Source organism: Mustela lutreola, chromosome 4 (assembly GCF_030435805.1).
Source record: "Mustela lutreola isolate mMusLut2 chromosome 4, mMusLut2.pri, whole genome shotgun sequence".
NCBI lineage: Eukaryota > Metazoa > Chordata > Mammalia > Carnivora > Mustelidae > Mustela > Mustela lutreola.
The window spans coordinates 93,470,177-93,494,566 of NC_081293.1; the positions used below are offsets into that span (position 1 = coordinate 93,470,177).

Genomic DNA, 24,390 nt, shown 5'->3' on the forward strand with positions numbered 1-24,390 from the left:
AGCCCATTCCCCTGCCCATCTCCCCTCCAGAAACAGTTTGTTACTTATACTTAAGTGTATTATGGTTTGCCTTCCCCTCCCTTTTTAAAATTTTTTTTCTTTCCCCAGTGTTTATCTGTTTTGTTTCTCTTTTGTAGATGCTCTGCTCTTTATTTCCTGTCTTGTTCTCTTTGTTTGTAATCTGATGACTTTTTGTGGCAGTATGTTTTAACTTCTTTATCAAAATCTTTTGTGAATCTACTACATTTTTTTTATATTTACCATTAAGCTTATATAAAATACGTTAGTTATAACATTCCATTTTATTTTGAAAACAACTGAACTTCAATAGTTTACAGAAAATTTATACTTCTCCTATAACAATAGGTTATTGATGTTTTTACATTTTAGATCATTTTTATATTGTACTTTCAATAACAAATGATTGCAGTTATAGTTATTTTTAATAGGCTTTTAAACTAGACTACTAAATGATTTATATATCACTATTACAATATTAGAGAATCTGGTTTTGACTATACATTTACCTTTCGCAATAAATAAGGAGCCATCCATGCATCCATGTTGCCATCTTGATGACATCACCATCCCCAAATCTCCAGTAAGTGTTACTTTATATTTATCTCTTTTTTTTAAGATTTTATTTGTTTATTTGACACACAGAGAGAGAGAGAGAGAGCTCAAGTTGGCAGAGTGGCAGGCAGAGGAAGATGGAGAGGCAGGCTTATTACCCAGCAGTGAGCCCGATGCAGGTCTTAATCCCAGGACCCTGGGATCATGACCTGAGTCAAATGCAGCTGCTTAACTGATTGAGTCACCCAGGGAGCCCTAAATTTTACTTTAGTTAATATATGACTATTTTTTATTTCTACTAATAGACATGTCAATTTTACTGCTTTTAATATTAAGGTCTTCTCCTTAGCATTATCAATTTTATGTGTTGTTTACATTTGTGGTGGTAAGTATGTAATTCATGTATGTGGTGGTATGTAAGTAATTCAAATATGAATTTTAAACTCTAGATCATATGCTCCATTGTGGCAGATATTTGTCTTATTCATCCCACCCACAAAGAATTAGTACTAAATAGGTCTTTGTTGATTGACTGAATGAATTAAGTGTTCTGACACTAGCATAGCTGACCAAACCAGAGATGAAGGAGAAAATATAATGATTGTCAAATGGGTGAACCTGAGATAAAAAGACACTTTTAGCTTCGTCAGTTTGATATACACTCCGGATAACATTCCAACTTTGCATGGATTTTTGGAGAGCAAACAACTCCTCTCCTAAATAATAAATTTATTAATTGCCTTCCTTATGAGTCCTGACAGCAGTCAGCTTTGTGGGTTTCTGATTCCATTCCAAGAGGTTGAATGTCTGTTTGATTTATGTAATAGGCAACAGTGTCATGAGGAAAGACTTGTAGGATAAAATTTCTTAAAGATGGGAACACACATAGCTGCCTATGGACTGTGAGGTGGGTGTTAATGAAAATGCATTGATCAGTAAGGGAAGGGCAGCTCACAACCATAGGAAAGGTGCCCTGTGTTTTTGTTTTGTTTTGTTTTGTTTTACAAACAGATACAATTTCCCCTCCCCATGGAAATTTTCAAATTATTTTGCTCTAACAACCACAAATACTTAGGACATTATGAACACAAGATGGGTATTAAAGGATAAAAATAAACAAAAATTTAAGTAAATGTTAAGTTTTTATCATTATTTCAGCCATGTTTTTCTATGCTTAACTGCTCAAGGAAATTACACGTTTCTAAATATTATACCAGGCTGTTAAACTAATGGAAAGGGTTTTATGGAATTTTCTATAACACCATCTCGATTTTCTACATTGGCTGTCACTCCTGAAAATTCTCAGTTTATAAATGTGCATATATTTACTATAATAATATTCACTGGTTATTTACCTGGTTTATTACTGTATTTTGATCCTTTCTAATTGTTCACTTTCTTCCATGTTTCCTCCTTATTTCTACAAATGTCAATCCATCACATGTTATGTAAAGTGAAACAAAGAGGAACAGCTGTTAGTAGAAAGGATTAATAGGTGCTTTGATGTTACTCTGTGAGATATTAAGTACTAGGCAAGGTATTTCCATATCATCATTTTAATATATTTTAGGAATACAGCATAGATGTTTTGCTCTAATTAAACCTTCTCTAAGTCTTTATATATATTTTTTCCTAACTCACAAGTCCGCCCTTCATGTCCCATTCAAAACCCACTAATTTTATGGAATAATTGTTTCATCTTCCCAGTACAATCTTCACTTAACTTATAGCTCTGGTGTGCTCCTTTGGCAGCACATATATTAACTTATTGTTCTGGGTATACAAAAGGATAGGAATGGAATATTTTGTAATATGATATTTTATCCTTTCTACACTACAGAGTCTGTGTAAGCATTCTTTGATCAGAGACCTAAGGAGGAGGTCCAAATTGAAGAAAAACAAATCGAAAAAAAGAAAATGTTCTCAGTCCTTTCTTGTAGTTTCATTTGAAGGAATCACATCGGCAAAGACATTAAAATGTTTTTTTCTTATTTTTTAAAATTAATTTTAAATTTTTTATTGGATTATGCTCCCTTAAACTCATCTGATACCATGAATAGAAAATCAAAGCAATCCACCAAACCTTCTTTCATGATGTTGCCTTTAAACATGTTGCCTTTAAAAAATTTACAGTCTCATCTGTAGAGTAGATGAACCTTGACTCAAAAGTTTCATCTTAGACTGTGGTGACACTTGTCTTGCCACCCGCCCGCTGTTCCTGCCATGGCAGGCTCTCCTGCTTCACGACCGTTTCCCAACAACAAGGCCAATGGCTCGTTCTCTTCTCCCAGGGCGGTGTTGCTGCGCCTTTCCCAGACATGCTCCTGGGGAGCACAGTGACAGACGTGTCCCTTTTCTTAAGGCTGTTTCCACAGGCGCAACCACGCTTCTCTCTCAGGCAGAGGGGATGACCGGGCTAAGAGGATTTCGCTCCATACGGGTTTCTCCCACCATGCTTCGGAGACTATGTTCAGACGAGCAGCATCAGCATCCCACAGAACTGACACAGATTTCCCAAAGAATGCTGTGCTTTCCCAGAGGGGATGCACGTACAAAGAGGCTTTTGCTCTATGCGGGTTTCTCCCACCGTGCTGTGAATACTAGGTTAAGTCAAGCCGCAACAGCAGCCCACAGAACCGACTCTGATTTCCCAGCGCCTACTCTGCTTTTGCAGAGGTTTTGGGCTTGGCGCGAACTGCACTTCGCCTCTGCTTCTTCAGCAAAGCTTTGGGCATTAGCTCTGTCGCTTAAGAGAAGAAGAGCCGCGGGAGATCTGGTGCCTCTTGGGCCTTGTTTTCCTGGGCTCCATGTTCTCTCCCTGGGTTCACACTGCCAGGCCAAACTAAGCAAAGCCACAACCCTGCAGCAGCATGTGAGGCCTAGGATTGCACTCTATGCACACTACCATCTCCGGTGACTTGGCCTTTTGCCCTGGCGCGCAGGCAGACTCGGGGACTAGGCCAGTGCCTTCTCCACAGGAAAGAAGAGGTGACAGGATCACTGATCACTGCCCATGCACTGGGATGGGGAGCTGTGGGGGACTGTCCCCCACTCCTTCCCCGGAAACCCCGTGCCTCCGCGAACGCTGCCACATCTTGGAGGAAGAAGGCCTCTGACTGCCTGTTACTCCAGGGAGCTGTTTCTGTGAGTTTGCCTGGTGGCAAACCCAAGTCTGCCCTAGGGACAGGTGTCCAAGGAGATGCTGGCCCCTTGGGACCAGAGGCACAGGACAGGCCTGCCTTCTGCCCAGACTCCTTCCTCAGAGAGGATCACGAGCGCCCTCATGTCTCCTTAGCTGCTCGTGTCTCCTCAGCCGCCAGGCTTCATTTTATCCGCTCAGGGAGCGGGTGGCACTTGTCTTGCCACCTGCCTGCTGTTCCTGCCATGGCAGGCTCTCCTGCTTCACCACCGTTTCCCGACAGCAAAGCCAACAGCTCCTTCACTTCTCCCAGGGCGGCGTGCTGCGCCTTATGCAGACATGCTCCTGAGGAGCGCGGTAACAGACGTGTCCCTTTCGTTAAGGCTGTTTTGACAGGTGCTCTCTCAGGCAGAGGGGGATGCACGGGCAAAGAGGATTTTGCTCAATGCGGGTTTATTACAACGAGCTGTGGAGACTAGCTAAGGCAAGCAGCAGCAGCATCCCACAGACCCGACTCTGATTTCCCAAAGAATGCTGTGCTTTCCCAGAGGGGATGCCCGGGCAAAGAGGCTTTCGCTCTATGCGGGTTTCTCCCACTCTGCTGCGAATACTAGGCTAAGGCAAGGAGCAAGAGCAGCCCACAGAACCGACTCTGATTTCCCAGCGACTGATATGCTTTCGCAGAGGTTTTCAGCTTGGCGTGAACCGCACTTCGCTGCCGCTTCCTCAACAAGGCTTTGGGCGTTCGCTCGGTCCCGTCAGGGAAGAAGAGCTGTGGGAGAGCTGGTGCCTCTTTGGCTTTGTTTTCCCGGGCTCCATGTTAGCACCTCGGTTCACACTGCCTAGCTGAACTAAGACACAGTCACAACCCTGCAGAATCGTGCGCGCCCTAGGATGGCACTCTATGCCCACTACCATCTCCTGGCATAGGCAAAGCTTGGCTTTTTGATCTGGCGTGCAGGCAGACTCGGGGACCAAGCCAGTGCCTTCCCCACAGGAGAGGAGAGGCGTCACGATCCCTGCACACCGCCCGCACACTGGGATGGGGAGCTGTGGGGGACTGTCCCCAATCCTTGCCTGGACACCCGGTGCCTTCGCGAACGCTTGCACATCCTGGAGGAAGACGGAATATGACTGCCAGTTCTTTCAGGGAGCTGTTTCTGCGATTTCAGGGTAGGCGCCTGGTGGCAAGCCCATGTCTCCACCAGAGACAGGTGGCCAAAGCTGCTGTCTCCTTGGGCCCAGAGGCTCAGGACAGGCATGCTTTCTGCCCAGACTCCTTCCTCAGAGTGGAGCCCTTTCCCCTGCCCTAATCTTCCCCTCGTGTCTCCTTAGCAGCCAGGATTCTTTCGCTCTGCAGTGACAGACGTGTCCCTTTCCTTAAGGCTCTTTCCACAGGCGTAACCACGCTTCTCTCTCAGGCAGAGGGGATGCCCAAGCAAAGAGGATTTCGCTCCATTCGGGTTTATTACACTGTGCTGTGGAGACTAGCTCAGGCAAGCAGCAGCAGCATCCCACAGACCCGACTCTGTTTTCCCAAAGAATGATGTGCTTTCCCAGAGGGGATGCCCGGGCAAAGAAGCTTTCGCTCTGAGGGTTTCTCCCGCCATGCTGCGAATACTAGGCTAAGGCAAGCAGCAACAGCAGCTCACAGAACCAACTCTGCTTTCCCAGCGACTGCTAAACGTTCGCAGAGAGATTTTCAGCTTGGTGTGAACCGCACTTCACTGCTGCTTCCTCAGCAAGGCTTTGGGCGTCCGCTCTGTCGCCTCATGGAAGAGAAGCCGTGGGAGAGCTGGTGCCTCTTGGGCTTTGCTTTCCAGGGTTCCATGTTCACGCCCTGGATTCACCCAACCAGGCCGAAGTAAGCAGACACAGCCACAAACCTGCAGCCGCGTGCGTGGCCTAGGATGGCAATCTATGCACACTACCATCTCCCTGTGTAGGCAACGCTTGGCCTTTTGCACTGGCCCTCATGCGGACTCGTGGACAAGGCCAGTGCCTTCCACACAGGAGAGGAGAGGCGACAGGATACCTGAACACCGCCCGTGCACTAGATTGGGGAGCTTTGGGGGATTGTTGCCACTCCTTCCCCGGCACACCCCCTGCCACCGACAACGATGTCACATCTTGGAGGAAGATGGCATCTGACTGCCCGTTTCTCGAGGGAGCTGTTTCTGTGAATTCAGGGTATGGTGCCTGGTAGCAAGCCCAAGTCTGCCTTACGGACTGTTGTCCAAGGAGATGCTGTGCCCTTGGGACCAGAGGCACAGGACAGGCCTGCCTTATGCCCAGACTCCTTCCTCAGAGGGGAGCACGCGCCTCAACCCTAGTCGTCCCCTCATATCTCCTTAGCAGCCAGGCTTCCATCTCTCCGCACAGGGAGCGGGTGACACTTGTCTTGCCACCAGCCTGCTGTATGTGCGACGGCAGGCTATCCTGCTTCCTGAGGGTTTTCCGACCCCAAGGCCAACGGCTCCTCTTCTCCGTGGGCAGCGTGCTGCGCCTTCCCCAGACGTGCTCCATGGGAGGGCGGGGACAGACATGTCCCTTTCCTTAAGGCCCTTTCAGATGTGCAAACACGTTTCTCTCTCAGGCAGAGGGGATGCTAGGGCAAAGAGAATTTCGCTCCATGAGGGTATCTTCCACCGTGCTGCGGGGACTAGCTCAGGCAAGCAGCAGCAGCATCCCCAAACCCAACTCTGATTTCCCAATGAATGCTGCGCTTTCCCAGAGGAGATGCCCGGGCAAAGAGCCTTAAGCTGTATGCGGGTTTCTCCCACCATGAGACTGGGCTCAGGCAACCAGCAGTAGCAGCCCACAGTACCGACGCTGATTTCTCAGCAGATGTTGTGCTTTCACAGAGGCTTTGGGCTTGGAGCAAACCGCACTTCACCACTGCTTCCTCAGCAAGGCTTCCTTCACGTCAGGGAAGAAGAGCTGCCTGAGAGCTGGTGCCTCTTGGGCCTTGCTTTCCCGGGCTCCAAGTTCGCTCACGGGGTTCACCTTCCTAAGCCGAACTAAGCAGACAGTCACAACCTTGCAGCAGCATGCGTGGCCTAGCATGGCACTCTATGCCTATTACCATCTCCTGGGGTAGGTAAGGCTTTGCCTTATGTTCCGCTCAGGCAGACATGAGATCTAAGCCAGTGCCTTCACCACAGGAGGAGGCGACAGGATCCTTGCACACGGCCCATAAACTTGGATGGGGAACTGTGGGGGACAGTCCCCACTCCTTCCCCGGCACAACCCCTGCCACCCACATCGCTGCCACATCTAGGAGGAAGACGGCATCTGACTGCCCGTTTCTCCATGGGGTTGTTTCTGCGAGTTGCGGGTATGGCACATGGTGGCAAACCCAAGTCTGCCCTTGGGACAGGTGGCCAAGGAGATGCTGTCCCCTTGGAAACAGAGGCACAGGACAGGCCTGCCTTCTGCCCAGACTCCTTCCTCAGAGGGGAGCACACGCCCCTGCCCTGGTCGTCCCCTCATGTCTCCTTAGCAGCCAGGCTTCCATCTCTACGCACAGGGAGCGGGGGACACCTGTCTTGTCACAGGCCTGCTGTTCGGGCCACCGCAGGCTATCCTGCTTCCCGAGCGTTTCCTGAACCCAAGGCTAAGGGCTCCTTCTCTTCTCTGGGGTCGTCGTGCCGCGCCTTCTTCACACTTGCTCCTGGGGAGTGCGGTGACAGACGTGTGCAACCACGCTTCTCTCTCAGGCAGAGGGGATGCTAGGGCAAAGAGTATTTCGCTCCATGCGGGTATCTTCCGGTGTGCAGCAGAGACTAGCTAAGCAAGCAGAAGCAGCATCCCCAATCCCAACTCAGATTTCCCAACGAATGCTGTGCTTTCCAAGGGCAGATGACATGGCAAAGAGGCTGTCGCTGTATGCGGGTTTCTCCCACCGTGAGACAGGGCTCAGGCAAGCAGCAGCAGCCCGCAGAACATTTCTCAGCGAATGCTGTGCTTTCACAGAGGCTTTGGCTTCGAGCGAACATCACTTTGCCGCTGCTTCCTCAGCAAGGCTTCAGTCGCGTCAGGGAAGAAGAGCTGCGGGAGAGCTGCTGCCCCTTGAGCCTTTTTTCCCGGGCTCCATGTTCGCGTCCTGGATTCACCCTGCCAGGCCGAACTAAGCATACACAGCCGCAACCCTGCGGTAGCGTGCGGAGCTTGGATGGCACCCTATACACACTACCAGAATCTCCCGGTGTAGGCATCGCTTGGCCTTTTTCTCTGGAGCTCAGGCGAACTCGCGGACTAGCCCAGTGCTTTCCCCACAGGAAAGGAGAGGTGACAGGATCCCTGCACACCGCCCGTGCACTGAATAGGGAGCTTTGGGACCCCTTCCCCTTAAACCCATGCCTCCTCCAAGCTTCCACATCCTGGAGAAACAGCTCCCTGAAATAACGAGGAGTCAGACGCCGTCTTCCTCCAGGATGTGCAAGCGTTCGCGAAGGCACGGGGTGTCCAGGCAAGGATTGGGGACAGTCCCCCACAGCTCCCCATCCCAGTGTGCGGGCGGTGTGCAGGGATCGTGACGCCTCTCCTCTCCTGTGGGGAAGGCACTGGCTTGGTCCCTGAGTCTGCCTGCACGCCAGATCAAAAAGCCAAGCTTTGCCTATGCCAGGAGATGGTAGTGGGCATAGAGTGCCATCCTAGGGCGCGCACGATTCTGCAGGGTTGTGACTGTGTCTTAGTTCAGCTAGGCAGTGTGAACCGAGGTGCTAACATGGAGCCCGGGAAAACAAAGCCAAAGAGGCACCAGCTCTCCCACAGCTCTTCTTCCCTGACGGGACCGAGCGAACGCCCAAAGCCTTGTTGAGGAAGCGGCAGCGAAGTGCGGTTCACGCCAAGCTGAAAACCTCTGCGAAAGCATATCAGTCGCTGGGAAATCAGAGTCGGTTCTGTGGGCTGCTCTTGCTCCTTGCCTTAGCCTAGTATTCGCAGCAGAGTGGGAGAAACCCGCATAGAGCGAAAGCCTCTTTGCCCGGGCATCCCCTCTGGGAAAGCACAGCATTCTTTGGGAAATCAGAGTCGGGTCTGTGGGATGCTGCTGCTGCTTGCCTTAGCTAGTCTCCACAGCTCGTTGTAATAAACCCGCATTGAGCAAAATCCTCTTTGCCCGTGCATCCCCCTCTGCCTGAGAGAGCACCTGTCGAAACAGCCTTAACGAAAGGGACACGTCTGTTACCGCGCTCCTCAGGAGCATGTCTGCATAAGGCGCAGCACGCCGCCCTGGGAGAAGTGAAGGAGCTGTTGGCTTTGCTGTCGGGAAACGGTGGTGAAGCAGGAGAGCCTGCCATGGCAGGAACAGCAGGCAGGTGGCAAGACAAGTGCCACCCGCTCCCTGAGCGGATAAAATGAAGCCTGGCGGCTGAGGAGACACGAGCAGCTAAGGAGACATGAGGGCGCTCGTGATCCTCTCTGAGGAAGGAGTCTGGGCAGAAGGCAGGCCTGTCCTGTGCCTCTGGTCCCAAGGGGCCAGCATCTCCTTGGACACCTGTCCCTAGGGCAGACTTGGGTTTGCCACCAGGCAAACTCACAGAAACAGCTCCCTGGAGTAACAGGCAGTCAGAGGCCTTCTTCCTCCAAGATGTGGCAGCGTTCGCGGAGGCACGGGGTTTCCGGGGAAGGAGTGGGGGACAGTCCCCCACAGCTCCCCATCCCAGTGCATGGGCAGTGATCAGTGATCCTGTCACCTCTTCTTTCCTGTGGAGAAGGCACTGGCCTAGTCCCCGAGTCTGCCTGCGCGCCAGGGCAAAAGGCCAAGTCACCGGAGATGGTAGTGTGCATAGAGTGCAATCCTAGGCCTCACATGCTGCTGCAGGGTTGTGGCTATGCTTAGTTTGGCCTGGCAGTGTGAACCCAGGGCGGGAACATGGAGCCCAGGAAAACAAGGCCCAAGAGGCACCAGATCTCCCGCGGCTCTTCTTCTCTTAAGCGACAGAGCTAATGCCCAAAGCTTTGCTGAGGAAGCAGAGGCGAAGTGCAGTTCGCGCCAAGCCCAAAACCTCTGCAAAAGCAGAGTAGGCGCTGGGAAATCAGAGTCGGTTCTGTGGGCTGCTGTTGCGGCTTGACTTAACCTAGTATTCACAGCACGGTGGGAGAAACCCGCATAGAGCAAAAGCCTCTTTGTACGTGCATCCCCTCTGGGAAAGCACAGCATTCTTTGGGAAATCTGTGTCAGTTCTGTGGGATGCTGATGCTGCTCGTCTGAACATAGTCTCCGAAGCATGGTGGGAGAAACCCGTATGGAGCGAAATCCTCTTAGCCCGGTCATCCCCTCTGCCTGAGAGAGAAGCGTGGTTGCGCCTGTGGAAACAGCCTTAAGAAAAGGGACACGTCTGTCACTGTGCTCCCCAGGAGCATGTCTGGGAAAGGCGCAGCAACACCGCCCTGGGAGAAGAGAACGAGCCATTGGCCTTGTTGTTGGGAAACGGTCGTGAAGCAGGAGAGCCTGCCATGGCAGGAACAGCGGGCGGGTGGCAAGACAAGTGTCACCACAGTCTAAGATGAAACTTTTGAGTCAAGGTTCATCTACTCTACAGATGAGACTGTAAATTTTTTAAAGGCAACATGTTTAAAGGCAACATCATGAAAGAAGGTTTGGTGGATTGCTTTGATTTTCTATTCATGGTATCAGATGAGTTTAAGGGAGCATAATCCAATAAAAAATTTAAAATTAATTTTAAAAAATAAGAAAAAAACATTTTAATGTCTTTGCCGATGTGATTCCTGCAAATGAAACTACAAGAAAGGACTGAGAACATTTTCTTTTTTTCGATTTGTTTTTCTTCAATTTGGACCTCCTCCTTAGGTCTCTGATCAAAGAATGCTTACACAGACTCTGTAGTGTAGAAAGGATAAAATATCATATTACAAAATATTCCATTCCTATCCTTTTGTATACCCAGAACAATAAGTTAATATATGTGCTGCCAAAGGAGCACACCAGAGCTATAAGTTAAGTGAAGATTGTACTGGGAAGATGAAACAATTTTTCCATAAAATTAGTGGGTTTTGAATGGGACATGAAGGGCGGACTTGTGAGTTAGGAAAAAATATATATAAAGACTTAATGGAGGTTTAATTAAAGCAAAACAACTATGCTGTATTCCTAAAATATATTAAAATGATGATATGGAAATACCTTGCCTAGTACTTAATATCTCACAGAGTAACATCAAAGCACCTATTAATCCTTTCTACTAACAGCTGTTCCTCTTTGTTTCACTTTACATAACATGTGATGGATTGACATTTGTAGAAATAAGGAGGAAACATGGAAGAAAGTGAACAATTAGAAAGGATCAAAATACAGTAATAAACCAGGTAAATAACCAGTGAATATTATTATAGTAAATATATGCACATTTATAAACTGAGAATTTTCAGGAGTGACCGCCAATGTAGAAAATCGAGATGGTGTTATAGAAAATTCCATAAAACCCTTTCCATTAGTTTAACAGCCTGGTATAATATTTAGAAACGTGTAATTTCCTTGAGCAGTTAAGCATAGAAAAACATGGCTGAAATAATGATAAAAACTTAACATTTACTTAAATTTTTGTTTATTTTTATCCTTTAATACCCATCTTGTGTTCATAATGTCCTAAGTATTTGTGGTTGTTAGAGCAAAATAATTTGAAAATTTCCATGGGGAGGGGAAATTGTATCTGTTTGTAAAACAAAACAAAACAAAACAAAAACACAGGGCACCTTTCCTATGGTTGTGAGCTGCCCTTCCCTTACTGATCAATGCATTTTCATTAACACCCACCTCACAGTCCATAGGCAGCTATGTGTGTTCCCATCTTTAAGAAATTTTATCCTACAAGTCTTTCCTCATGACACTGTTGCCTATTACATAAATCAAACAGACATTCAACCTCTTGGAATGGAATCAGAAACCCACAAAGCTGACTGCTGTCAGGACTCATAAGGAAGGCAATTAATAAATTTATTATTTAGGAGAGGAGTTGTTTGCTCTCCAAAAATCCATGCAAAGTTGGAATGTTATCCGGAGTGTATATCAAACTGACGAAGCTAAAAGTGTCTTTTTATCTCAGGTTCACCCATTTGACAATCATTATATTTTCTCCTTCATCTCTGGTTTGGTCAGCTATGCTAGTGTCAGAACACTTAATTCATTCAGTCAATCAACAAAGACCTATTTAGTACTAATTCTTTGTGGGTGGGATGAATAAGACAAATATCTGCCACAATGGAGCATATGATCTAGAGTTTAAAATTCATATTTGAATTACTTACATACCACCACATACATGAATTACATACTTACCACCACAAATGTAAACAACACATAAAATTGATAATGCTAAGGAGAAGACCTTAATATTAAAAGCAGTAAAATTGACATGTCTATTAGTAGAAATAAAAAATAGTCATATATTAACTAAAGTAAAATTTAGGGCTCCCTGGGTGACTCAATCAGTTAAGCAGCTGCATTTGACTCAGGTCATGATCCCAGGGTCCTGGGATTAAGACCTGCATCGGGCTCACTGCTGGGTAATAAGCCTGCCTCTCCATCTTCCTCTGCCTGCCACTCTGCCAACTTGAGCGCTCTCTCTCTCTCTCTCTCTGTCAAATAAACAAATAAAATCTTAAAAAAAAAGAGATAAATATAAAGTAACACTTACTGGAGATTTGGGGATGGTGATGTCATCAAGATGGCAACATGGATGCATGGATGGCTCCTTATTTATTGCGAAAGGTAAATGTATAGTCAAAACCAGATTCTCTAATATTGTAATAGTGATATATAAATCATTTAGTAGTCTAGTTTAAAAGCCTATTAAAAATAACTATAACTGCAATCATTTGTTATTGAAAGTACAATATAAAAATGATCTAAAATGTAAAAACATCAATAACCTATTGTTATAGGAGAAGTATAAATTTTCTGTAAACTATTGAAGTTCAGTTGTTTTCAAAATAAAATGGAATGTTATAACTAACGTATTTTATATAAGCTTAATGGTAAATATAAAAAAAATGTAGTAGATTCACAAAAGATTTTGATAAAGAAGTTAAAACATACTGCCACAAAAAGTCATCAGATTACAAACAAAGAGAACAAGACAGGAAATAAAGAGCAGAGCATCTACAAAAGAGAAACAAAACAGATAAACACTGGGGAAAGAAAAAAAATTTTAAAAAGGGAGGGGAAGGCAAACCATAATACACTTAAGTATAAGTAACAAACTGTTTCTGGAGGGGAGATGGGCAGGGGAATGGGCTAAGCCAGTAATAATTATTAGGAGGTCACTTGTGATGAGCATTGATGAGCATATGTAAATGGTGAATTACTAAATTCTACTCCTGAAACTAATATTACACTATATATTAACTAAAATTTAAATAAATCATGAAATATAAAAAGAATGAAAGGCAATAGTTAAGTCCTTACCTATCCATAATTACTTTAACTGTAAGTGAATGGAATCAACAGTTGGAAGACATAGAAAGGCTAGAATAGATTAAAAAAACAAACAAAAAACACAAGATCCAACAATATGTTTGATCATATAAAAGAATCACTTTAGCTTTAAGGACACACATGGGCAGAGAGTAAAGGGATGGAGAAAGATATTCCAAGCTAATGATAACAAAAGAAAACAAGGGTGGCAATAACTATAACAGACAAAATAGGGTTTATATAAGCTAAAAATCACCACAGGAGTCAAAGAAGGTCATTATACAATAAGAAAAGTGTCATCAATTCATCAATACAGTAATTGTAAATATCATGTACCTAATATTGAGCCACATAAATATATAAAACAAATACTAACAAAACAAAAAGGAGAAATAAATAGCAATACAATAATATCTGGGGACAATAATACCCCACTCTTACCTATGGATAGATCATCCAGACAGAAAATCAATAAGAAAATAGTGAATTTAGACACTATGCCTGGACAACTGGGTGGCTCAGTCAGTTAAGCCTTTGCCTTTGGCTCAGGTCGTGATCCCAGGGTCCTGAGGTAGAGGCCCACATTGGGCTCCCTGCTCAGGAGGGGGTCTTCTCACTCTGTCTCTGCGCTTGCCCCTTGCTCATTCTCTCCGCCCTGCTCTCTCTCTCTCAAACAAACAAACAAAACAAACAAACAAACAAGAACTATGTCAAATGAACCTAACATATTTACAGGATATTCCATCCAATAGTATCATAATAAATATTCTTCTCAAACACATGTGGAAAATTTTCTAGGATAGATCACATTTTAAACCACAAAACAAGAGTCCCCCCAAAATCAATAATATAGAAAGCATATCAAGTATATTTCCAGCCAAAATAATATGAAACTAGAAATCAATACAGAAGGAAATTTGGAAAATTTACAAATACACAGACATACACATTTTTAAACAAACAAAAAATCAAAAAAAGAAGACAATGTGGGAATAAAAATACATCTTGAGGAAAATTAAAAAAAATACCAAAAATTTATGAGAAGCAGCAAAGCAGTTATAAAAGGAAATTTTATAGCTATAAATGTATATAAAAAAAGATTTCAAATAAAGAACTTAATATAAAAGTTCAAAAAATACAAAAAGAACAAAGTAAACTTAAAAGTAGCAAAAGGAAGGAAAAAAATAAAAATTAGGGCAGAAATAAATGAAATATAGAATTAAAAAACTAGAAAGTTTTTTTTTTAATGGTAAATAAAATTAAACTTGGTAATGGTAAATAAAAAATAAAAAGACAGCTATCCAGAATAGATCACATCCTTGGTCCTAAATCAGGACTCAACCGGTATCAAAAGATTGGGATCATTCCCTGCATATTTTCAGACCACAATGCTCTAAAGCTAGAACTCAACCACAAAAGGAAGTTTGAAAAGAACCCAAATACATGGAGACTAAAGAGCATCCTTCTAAAGAATGAATGGGTCAACCGGGAGATTAAAGAAGAATTGAAAAAAATCATGGAAACAAATGATAATGAAAATACAACGGTTCAAAATCTGTGGGACACAACAAAGGCAGTCCTGAGAGGAAAATATATAGCGGTACAAGCCTTTCTCAAGAAACACGAAAGGTCTCAGGTACACAACCTAACCCTATACCTAAAAGAGCTGGAGAAAGAACAAGAAAGAAACCCTAAGCCCAGCAGGAGAAGAGAAATCATAAAGATCAGAGCAGAAATCAATGAAATAGAAACCAAAAAAACAATAGAACAAATCAACGAAAGTAGGAGCTGGTTCTTTGAAAGAATTAATAAAATTGATAAACCCGTGGCCCGACTTATCAAAAAGAAAAGAGAAAGGACCCAAATAAATAAAACCATGAATGAAAGAGGAGAGATCACAACTAACACCAAAGAAATACAAACTATTATAAGAACATACTATGAGCAACTCTATGCCAATAAATTTGACAATCTGGAAGAAATGGATGCATTCCTAGAAACATATAAACTACCACACCTGAACCAGGAAGAAATAGAAAACCTGAACAGACCCATAACCAGTAAGGAGATTGAAACAGTCATTAAAAATCTCCAAACAAACAAAAGCCCAGGGACACACGGCTTCCCGGGGGAATTCTACCAAACATTTAAAGAAGAACTAATTCCTATTCTCCCGAAACTGTTCCAAAAAATAGAAATGGAAGGAAAACTTCCAAACTCATTTTATGAGGCCAGCATCACCTTGATCCCAAAACCAGACAAGGATCCCACCAATAAAGAGAGCTATAGACCAATATCCTTGCTGAACACAGATGCAAAAATACTCAACAAAATACTAGCCCATAGGATTCAACAGTACATTAAAAGGATTATTCACCACGACCAAGTGGGATTTATTCCAGGGCTGCAAGGTTGGTTCAACATCAGCAAATCAGTAAATGTGATACAACACATCAATAAAAGTAAGAACAAGAACCATATGATACTCTCAATAGATGCTGAAAAAGCATTTGACAAAGTACAGCATCCCTTCCTGATCAAAACTCTTCAAAGTGTAGGGATAGAGGGCACATACCTCAATATCATCAAAGCCATCTATGAAAAACCCACTGCAAATATCATTCTCAATGGAGAAAAACTAAATACTTTTCCGCTGAGGTCAGGAACACGGCAGGGATGTCCGTTATCACCACTGCTATTCAACATCGTACTAGAAGTCCTAGCCTCAGCAATCAGACAACAAAAAGAAATTAAAGGCATCCAAATTTTGCCAAATTGGCAAAAGAGAAGTCAAACTATCCCTGTTTGCTGACGATATGATACTGTATGTGGAAAGCTTAAAGGACTCCACTCCAAATCTGCTCTAACTTGTATAGGAATTCTGAGAAGTGTCAGGATATAAATCAATGAACAGAAATTGGTTGCATTTTTTTTATACCAACAAGACTTAAGAAATAGTAATTAAGGAGTGAATCCCATTTACAATTGAACTCAAAACCCTAAGATACATAGGAATAAACCTAACCAAAGAGACAAAGAATCTATACTCAGAAAACTGTAAAGTACTCATGAAAGAAATTGAAGAAGACACAAAGAAATGGAAAAATGTTCCATGCTCCTGTATTGGAAGAACAGATATTGTGAAAATGTCTATGCTACCTAAAGCAATCTACACTTTTAATGCAATCCCTATCAAAATCCCATCCATTTTTTTCAAAGAAATGGGACAAATCATCCTAAATATATCTGGAACCAGAAAATATCTCGAATAGCCAGAGGAATATTGAAAAAGAAAGCCAAAGTTGTTGGTATCACAATTCCAGACTTCAAGCTCTATTACAAAGTTATCATCATCAAGATAGTAGGGAACTGTCCCCAAAACAGACATAGATCAATGGAACAGAATAGAGAGCCCAGAAATACACCCTCAACTCTATGGTCAACTAATCTTCAACAAAGCAGGAAGGAATGGCCTATGGAAAAGAGACAGCCTCTTCAACAAATGGTGTTGGGAGAATTGAACAGCCACATGCAGAAAAATGAAGTTGGACCTTTTCCTTACCCCGTACATGAAAATAGACTGGAAATGGATGAAGAAGCATAATGTGAGAAAGGAATCCATTTGAGGAGAGAACAGGTAGCAACCTCTTTGACCTCAGCAGCAGCAACTTCTTCCTAGGAACATCGCCAAAGGCAAGGGAAGCAAGGGCAAGAATGAACTATTGGGATTTTATCAGATCAAAAAGCTTTTGCACAGCAAAGGAAACAGTTAACAAAGCCAAAAGATGACTGTCAGAAGTTATCTGGGAGAAGATCTTTGCAAATGACATACCAGATAAAGGGCCAGTATCTATCCAAAATCTATAAAGAGCTTATCAAACTCAACACCCTAAGAACAAATAATCCAATGAAGAAATGGGCAGAGGACATGAACAGACATTTCTGCAAAGAATACATCCAAATGGCCAACAGACACATGAAAAAATGCTCCACATCACTCGGCATCAGGGAAATACAAATCAAAACCAGAATGAGATACCACCTCACACCTTTCAGAATGGCTAAAATGAACAAGTCAGTCAATGACAGATGCTGGCGAGGATGTGGAGAAAGGGCAACCCTCCTACACTGTACGTGGGAATGCAAGCTGGTGCAACCACTCTGGAAAACAGCGTGGAGGTGCCTCTAAAAGCTGAAAATAGAACTAGCCTATGACCCAGTGATTGTCGTACTGGGTATATACCCTCAAGATACAAACGTGGCATTCTGAAGGGGCACATGCACCCAAATGTTTATAGCAGCAATGTCCACAATAGGTAAACTATGGAAAGAACCTAAATGTCCTTCAACAGATGAATCAATAAATAAGATGTGGAATATGTGTACAATGGGATACTATGCAGCCATCAAAAGAAATGAAATCCTGCTATTTGTGATGACGTGGATGGAACTAGAGGGTATTATGCTTGGCGAAATAAATCAATCTGACAACTATCATATGATCTCCCTGATATGATGAAGTGGAGATGCAACATAGGCGGTTTCGGGCGTAGGAAAAGAAAAATAAAAGACGATGGGATTGGGATGGAGACAAACCATAAAAGACTGAATCTCACCAAACAGACTGAGGGTTGCTGGGGGGAGGTGTGTTGGGAGAGGATGGTGGGGGTATGGACATTGGGGAGGGCAGGTGTTATGGTGAGTGATGGTGAGTGCTGTGAAATGTGTAAACCTGGTGATTCACAGACCTGTACCCCTAGGGATAAAAACACATTATATGTTTATAAAAAAATAAAAAAAATAATTTAAAAAATCCATTAAAGAAAAAACACATATTGCAAGCCCAGAGCTAATCTCATATTCAATCAAAAAAGTTTGAAAGTTTTCCCCTTAAAGATCAGAAAAAAGACAAGTGTGTCCACTTTCACTACTCTCATTTGACATAGTGCTGGATGTCCTAGCCAGAGAAAAAGGAACACAAAGAAATAAAAGACTCAAAAAAAAAAAAAAAAGGAAGAAGTAAAATTTTCTTTTTTTTGGATAACATGAACTTACATGTAAAAGAATCCTAAAAAATTCACAAAAAATTTTGAATTAACAAATTTAGTAAAGCTACCAAATACAAGATCAATATATCAAAGACAAGAATTTTGTTTTGTTTCATTTTTTTTTTTAATATGGAATGCTTCCCAGTTTTTCATGTCATCCTTGTTCAGTGATCAAGCTAATCTTCTCTGCATCATTCCAATTTTAGTATATGTGCTGCCAAAGTAAGCACAAGACAGGAGCATTTTAACAATCTAATGATGAACTGTCTGAAAAAATAAAGAGAACAATCTAATTCACAATAGCATCAAAACTAATAAAATACTTAGGAAAAGATTTAACTAAGAAGATGAAAGATCTGTACCCCATAAACTATGACATTGATAAAGAAATTGAAGGAGACATAAATGGAAAGATAGCTCATATTCATGAGTGGTAAGAATTAACATTGTTAAAATGTCCATACTACCGAAAACCATCTGTAAATTCAATTCCTATCAAAAATCCAATGTTAGGGGCGCCTGGGTGGCTCAGTGGGTTAAGCCGCTGCCTTCGGCTCAGGTCATGATCCCAGGGTCCTGGGATCGAGCCCTGCATCAGGCTCTCTGCTCAGCAGGAAGCTGCTACCTCTTCTCTCTCTGCCTGCCTCTCTGCCTGCTTGTCATCTCTCTCTCTGTGAAATAAATAAATAAATAATCTTTTAAAAAATCCAATATTGTGTTTTTACAGAAGTAAGTAAAGAATCCTAAAATTCATATGAGACCATAAAAGACAACAAATAATTAAAGCCGTTCTGAGAAAGAATGAAGAAGCGAAATTACACTCTTGATTTGAAACTATACTACAAAGCCCTCATGCTCAAAACAATAAAGTATACTGGCATAAAAACAGACCCATAAACAAGTAGAACAGAATTGAGAGTCCAGAAATAAATCCTTTCATTCAGTCACCTAATATTTGACAGGGGCCAACATATATAATGGGTAAAGATAGTCTGTTCAATAAATGATATTTAAAACTGAATAGTCACATAAACCAGCATGAAGCTGGAACCTTATATTACTCATAAATCTTAACTTGAAATAGATTAAAGACTTAAATGTGATGCATGAAACTAAATTTCCTAAAGGAAAACATAGGAAAAATTCTCCTTGACATTGGTCTTGCCAATAGTTTTTTGGATACCAGACCAAAAACACAAGCAAAAGAAGCAAAAATAAATAAATGGTATTACATTAAACTAAAGTTTCTGCATTGCCAAAAAAAACAAAAGAGAGAGAAAGAATGAAAACACAATCCACAGAATGGAAGAAAATACTTACAAATCTTATATCTGAAAGAGGTTAATAACCAACAGATACAAATAGAAAATAATATATAATTAAAAAAATAGCAAAAGAATCTCAATAGACTTTTTTTTTTCAAAAAAGTTATATAAATGACCAACAGGAGCATTAAAAAGTGCTCAACGTAAAAACTCAGGGCAAAGTCATTATGTTGTTGTTGTTGTTGTTTTCCTCTGAAAAACACAGCAAAATATTACTACCTATTAGAATATATACTACCAAAAAATTAAAACTAACAAATTTTGGTAAATATTGGGTAAAATGCGGAACTTATGCACTGTGATAGGGATATAAAATTGTATGGATAACAGTATGGAGATTATTCATATTATTAAAAGTAAAATTACCATATGATTCAGTAATCCCACCTCTAGGTATATATCTAAAGGAAACGAAGTCACTATTCGAAGACATATTTACACTCTTATGTTCATTATAAAATTATTAACTCTAAGCAAGAGATGGAAATAACTTCAGTATCCATTAATGGATGAATGAATAAAAAAGTATGGTAAATATATACTATGGAATACTACTTAGCCATGAAAAATTAAGAAATACTGCCATTTACAACAGCATGGATGGATCTTGAAGGTATTATACTAATTGAAATATTTCAAAGATTTTATATATTTTTTAAATTTATGTATTATGATATCCCTTACATACAGAATCTGAAGGAAAAGCAAACTAATGGAAACTTAGAGTTGAGTTGACAAGAGGTGAACCTGGGGTGGAATAAGGTGGTCAAAGGGTACAAACTTGCAACTATAATATGAAAAAGTTCTGGGGATCTAATGTACAGCATGATGATCATAGTTAATAATATATACATACTTTTTTTATTGTGCTTCCCTTTATTAAACTTTGTATATATCACATTCTTACAAGTTGAAAGTTTATAGCAATCTTGTATAAAATAGGTCTGCTGCCACCATTTTTCTAAACATTTGTTCATTTTGTGTCTCTCTGTCACATGTTGGTAATTCTTGCAATATTTCAAGTTTTTTCATTATTATTGTATTTGTTATGGTGATCTGTGATCAGTAATTATGACCCACTGAAATCTCAGAACTAGTTTACTTAAGGTATATACATTGTTTTCCCTTAAAGACATAATGCTTTTGAACAGTACAGTATAGTGTTTATTTTTTATATGCACTGGGAAACATAATTTTTTATTTGCACTGGGAAACCAAAAAAAAAATAATAATGATTTGACTTAGTTTATTGAGATAATCACTTTATTGAGTCGGTCTGGAACAAATCCCACAAGACCTCTCTATTTCATCTCTACTGTACTATATACATAAAAGTTGCTAAGAGAGTAGATCTTAAAATTCCTTACCATACATGCATAAAAAACAGTGGCAACTATATGAGATAATAGATGTATTAACATTTTTATGTAGATTATATTGCAATACAGATGTATGCCAATTTATCAAATGGTACAAAATTTACACAATGTTAAAAGTTTGCAGTGTTGTAAGAAATCATTTCTTAAATTTACAAATTATAATATGTCAATTATTTTTCAATAAAGCTGGAAATAACTTTTTGTAGAATTAATCTATTTTTCAAAAAAGGAAGTAAGGAAGTAGAAACTGCAACTAACTCTGAAATAATGAAATACAAAATCCATTTTAGTTATATACACTGTGACAAACACTATTAGTTAGTTTACAATGAAGGAATACTTATGAAGCATGAAGGATGGTCTATAAATAAGGCTGAAAGAGCTCAGTTTTAAGGTATAAATTTAAAATCTTCTTTTGAAATACTAAACGGACCACCCAGTTTTCCAAACATAAATGTCTTAACTGCATGAATTTATTTCATACAACTCTATAAACTAGGTTCATAAGAAAGCAGCATGCAAATTTTGAATAAGACAGACTTGCTTAAGTTTCTTTATGTTCAACAGTAAAGGACACTTCCCTAAAAATAAATAGAAGAAAAATCAGCACATTTATTATGATAATTATTATTCATAATGAGATTCGTATTGAATTAAGGAATATATATCCTCAGAGGGGGTAAAGTAAAATGAAATTTATTTTGGTAAATGTGTCTATAATTAGTCAATACAATGCCTCAATATAAATGAATATTTGCATTTTGAACAATTTAATTACTATTATTAGAATTACTATAAGTATAAAAATAGCTATCATTTTAGCATGGAATAAGAGACTCTCATGCTCCATGCTTCATTACATCCACACAACAACTCTGCATAATAAGTATTATCATCACCATTTCAGGGGTGAAAAAACTGAGGCTAACACATTTAGATAACTGGTTTATGATTACATGGCTGATAAAGATGCATCACACTAATTTAGGCTTTATGATTTCAGAATTGTACTCTTTCCACTGCACATTCTATTACTCTGTAAATACTTGGCTTGTTTTCATTTAGCTCTTTAATTTTATTCATGTGGCGATGGCTTAAAGCTTCATTTAAAGGAAGCGTAAAAAATTCATTTAGCCAAAAGCTCCCAAGAATTAAAAATGTCATGGATCTAATGTAGACATGGATATCATTAGTTAATGGGTAACTATATATTTTCCACTCTAGTGAGATAACAATCAGAGTATTTTTCTAAGTTATAGTCTCTGAGTGTTCAAAAGGACTTTGTTAAAATAGAAATATTTAGACAAAGGTGATCAAAAGTCTGGATCAGGTCACTTTAAGATAAATATTAGAAAACTGAGGAAACAAATGGAGATTCGAACACTGAGCTGTGACATAATGAATGGTATAAAGTATTTAATAGAGCATAGAAAAGCCCTTTAAAGCATGGTCTTAGCCTAGCATTGCAGCTTCTGGGATATCTCTCTATCATCTATCTATCTATCTATCTATCTAGATATAAATTTGAAAACTTTTTTAGACAGGAGGAGATGAGGTGGGCAGGGCCTGTGCTCCTCTCTTAGGAAGAAGTCTGGGCAGAAAGCATGACTTTCCTGAGCCTCTGGGCCCAAGGAGAGGCGAACATGGCACCCATGAAAGCAAGGCCCAAGAGGCACCAGCTCTCCCGAAGCTCTTCTTCCCTGACGCGACAGAAGCCTTGCTGAGGAAGCAGCAGAGAAGTGCTGCTCGCTCCAAGCCAAAGCCTCTGCGAAAGCACAGCATTCGCTGAGAAATGTTCGGCGGGCTGCTGCTGCTTGCCTGAGCCCAGTCTCGCGGTGGGAGAAACCCGCACACAGCGAAAGCCTCTTTGCCTGGGCATCTCCCCTGGGAAAGCACAGCGTTCCTTGGGAAATCAGAGTTGGATTTGGGGATGCTGCTGCTGCTTGCCTTTGCTAGTCTCCGCAGCTTGGTGGAAGATACCCGCACGGAGCAAATACCCTTTTCCCTAGCATCCCCTCTGCCTGAGAGAGAAGCCACGTGTGGGGAAGGCGCAGCATGCCGACCCCGGAGAATAGAAGGAGCCCTTGGCCTTGGGGTCGGGAAACACTCCGGAAGCAGGATAGCCTGCCGTGGCACGAACAGCAGGCCGGTGGCAAGACAAGTGTCACCCGCTCCCTGTGCGGACAGATGGAAGCCTGGCTGCTAAGGAGACATGAGGGGACGACTAGGGCAGGGGCGTGTGCTCCACTCTGAGGAAGGAGTCTGGGCAGAAGGCAGGCCTGTCCTGTGCCTCTGGTCCCAACGGGACAGCATCTCCTTGGCCACCTGTCCCAAGGGCAGACGTGGGCTTGCCACCAGGTGCCATACCCGGAACTCGCAGAAACAGGCCCATGGAGAAACGGGCAGTCAGATGCCTTCTTCCACCAAGATGTGGCAGGGAATTGGGTGGCAGGGCGTGTGCCAGGGAAGGAGTGGAGACAGTCCCCCACAGTTCCCCATCGCAGTGCACGGGTCGTGTGCAGTGATCCTGTCGTCTTCTCTCCCCTGTGGTGAAGGACTGGCCTGGACCCCGAGTCTGCCTGAGCACCGGACAAAAGGCTCCTACCCCAGGAGATAGTAATAGGCATAGAGTGCCATGCTAGGACACACACGCAGCTGCAGGGTTGTGACTGTGTCTGCTTAGTTCGGCTTAGCAAGGTGAACCCTGGGCGTGAACTTGGAGCCCGGGAAAGCAAGTCCCAAGAGGCACCAGCTCTCCCGCGGCTCTTCCTCCGTGCTGCGACAGAGCAAAAACCCAAATTCTTGCTGAGGAAGCAGCAGTGAAGTGCGGTTCATGTCAAGCTGAAAACCTCTGCGAAAGCATAGCAGTCGCTGGGAAATCAGAGTCGTTTCTGTGGGCTGCTGTTGCTGCTTGCCTTAGCCTAGTATTCATAGCAGGATGGGAGAAACCTGCATAGAGCGAAAGCGTCTTTGTCCGGCAACCCCTCTGGGAAAGCACAGCATTCTTTGGGAAATCAGAGTCCAGTCTGAGGGATGCTCCTGTTTGCCTGAGCTGGTCTCCACAGCACGGTGTAATAAACCCGCATGGAGCGAAATCCTCTTTGCCTGGGCATCCCCTCTGCCTGAGAGAGAAGCGCGGTTGCGCCTGTGGAAAGAGCCTTAAGGAAAGGGACACGTCTTTCACTGGGCTCCCCAGGAGCATCTGTGGAAGGTGCAGCACGCTGCCCAGGGAGAAGAGCAGGAGCCGTTGGCCTTCTGGTCTGGAAACGGTTGCGAAGCAGGAGAGCCGGCCCTGGCAGGCACAGCGGCCGGTGGCAATACAAGTGTCTCCCGCTCCCTGTGCAGAGAGACGTAAGGGAATGAGTATGGCAGGGCACGTGCTCCACTCTTAAGATGGAGTCTGGGCAGAAAGCATGCCTGTCCTGAGCCTCTGGGCCCAAAGAGATAGCAGCTCCTTGGCCACCTGTCCCTGGGGCAGAGATGCGCT

General features: G+C 42.7%; 1 non-coding gene across 1 annotated transcript; it reads right to left on the minus strand.

The window, feature by feature from the left end:
• Positions 1–18,322: 18,322 nt before the first annotated feature.
• On the minus strand, positions 18,323–18,429 carry LOC131830941 (U6 spliceosomal RNA). Its single transcript, XR_009353473.1, has one exon. It is a non-coding gene; the product is annotated as a U6 spliceosomal RNA (small nuclear RNA).
• Between the last annotated feature and the right edge of the window lie 5,961 nt (positions 18,430–24,390).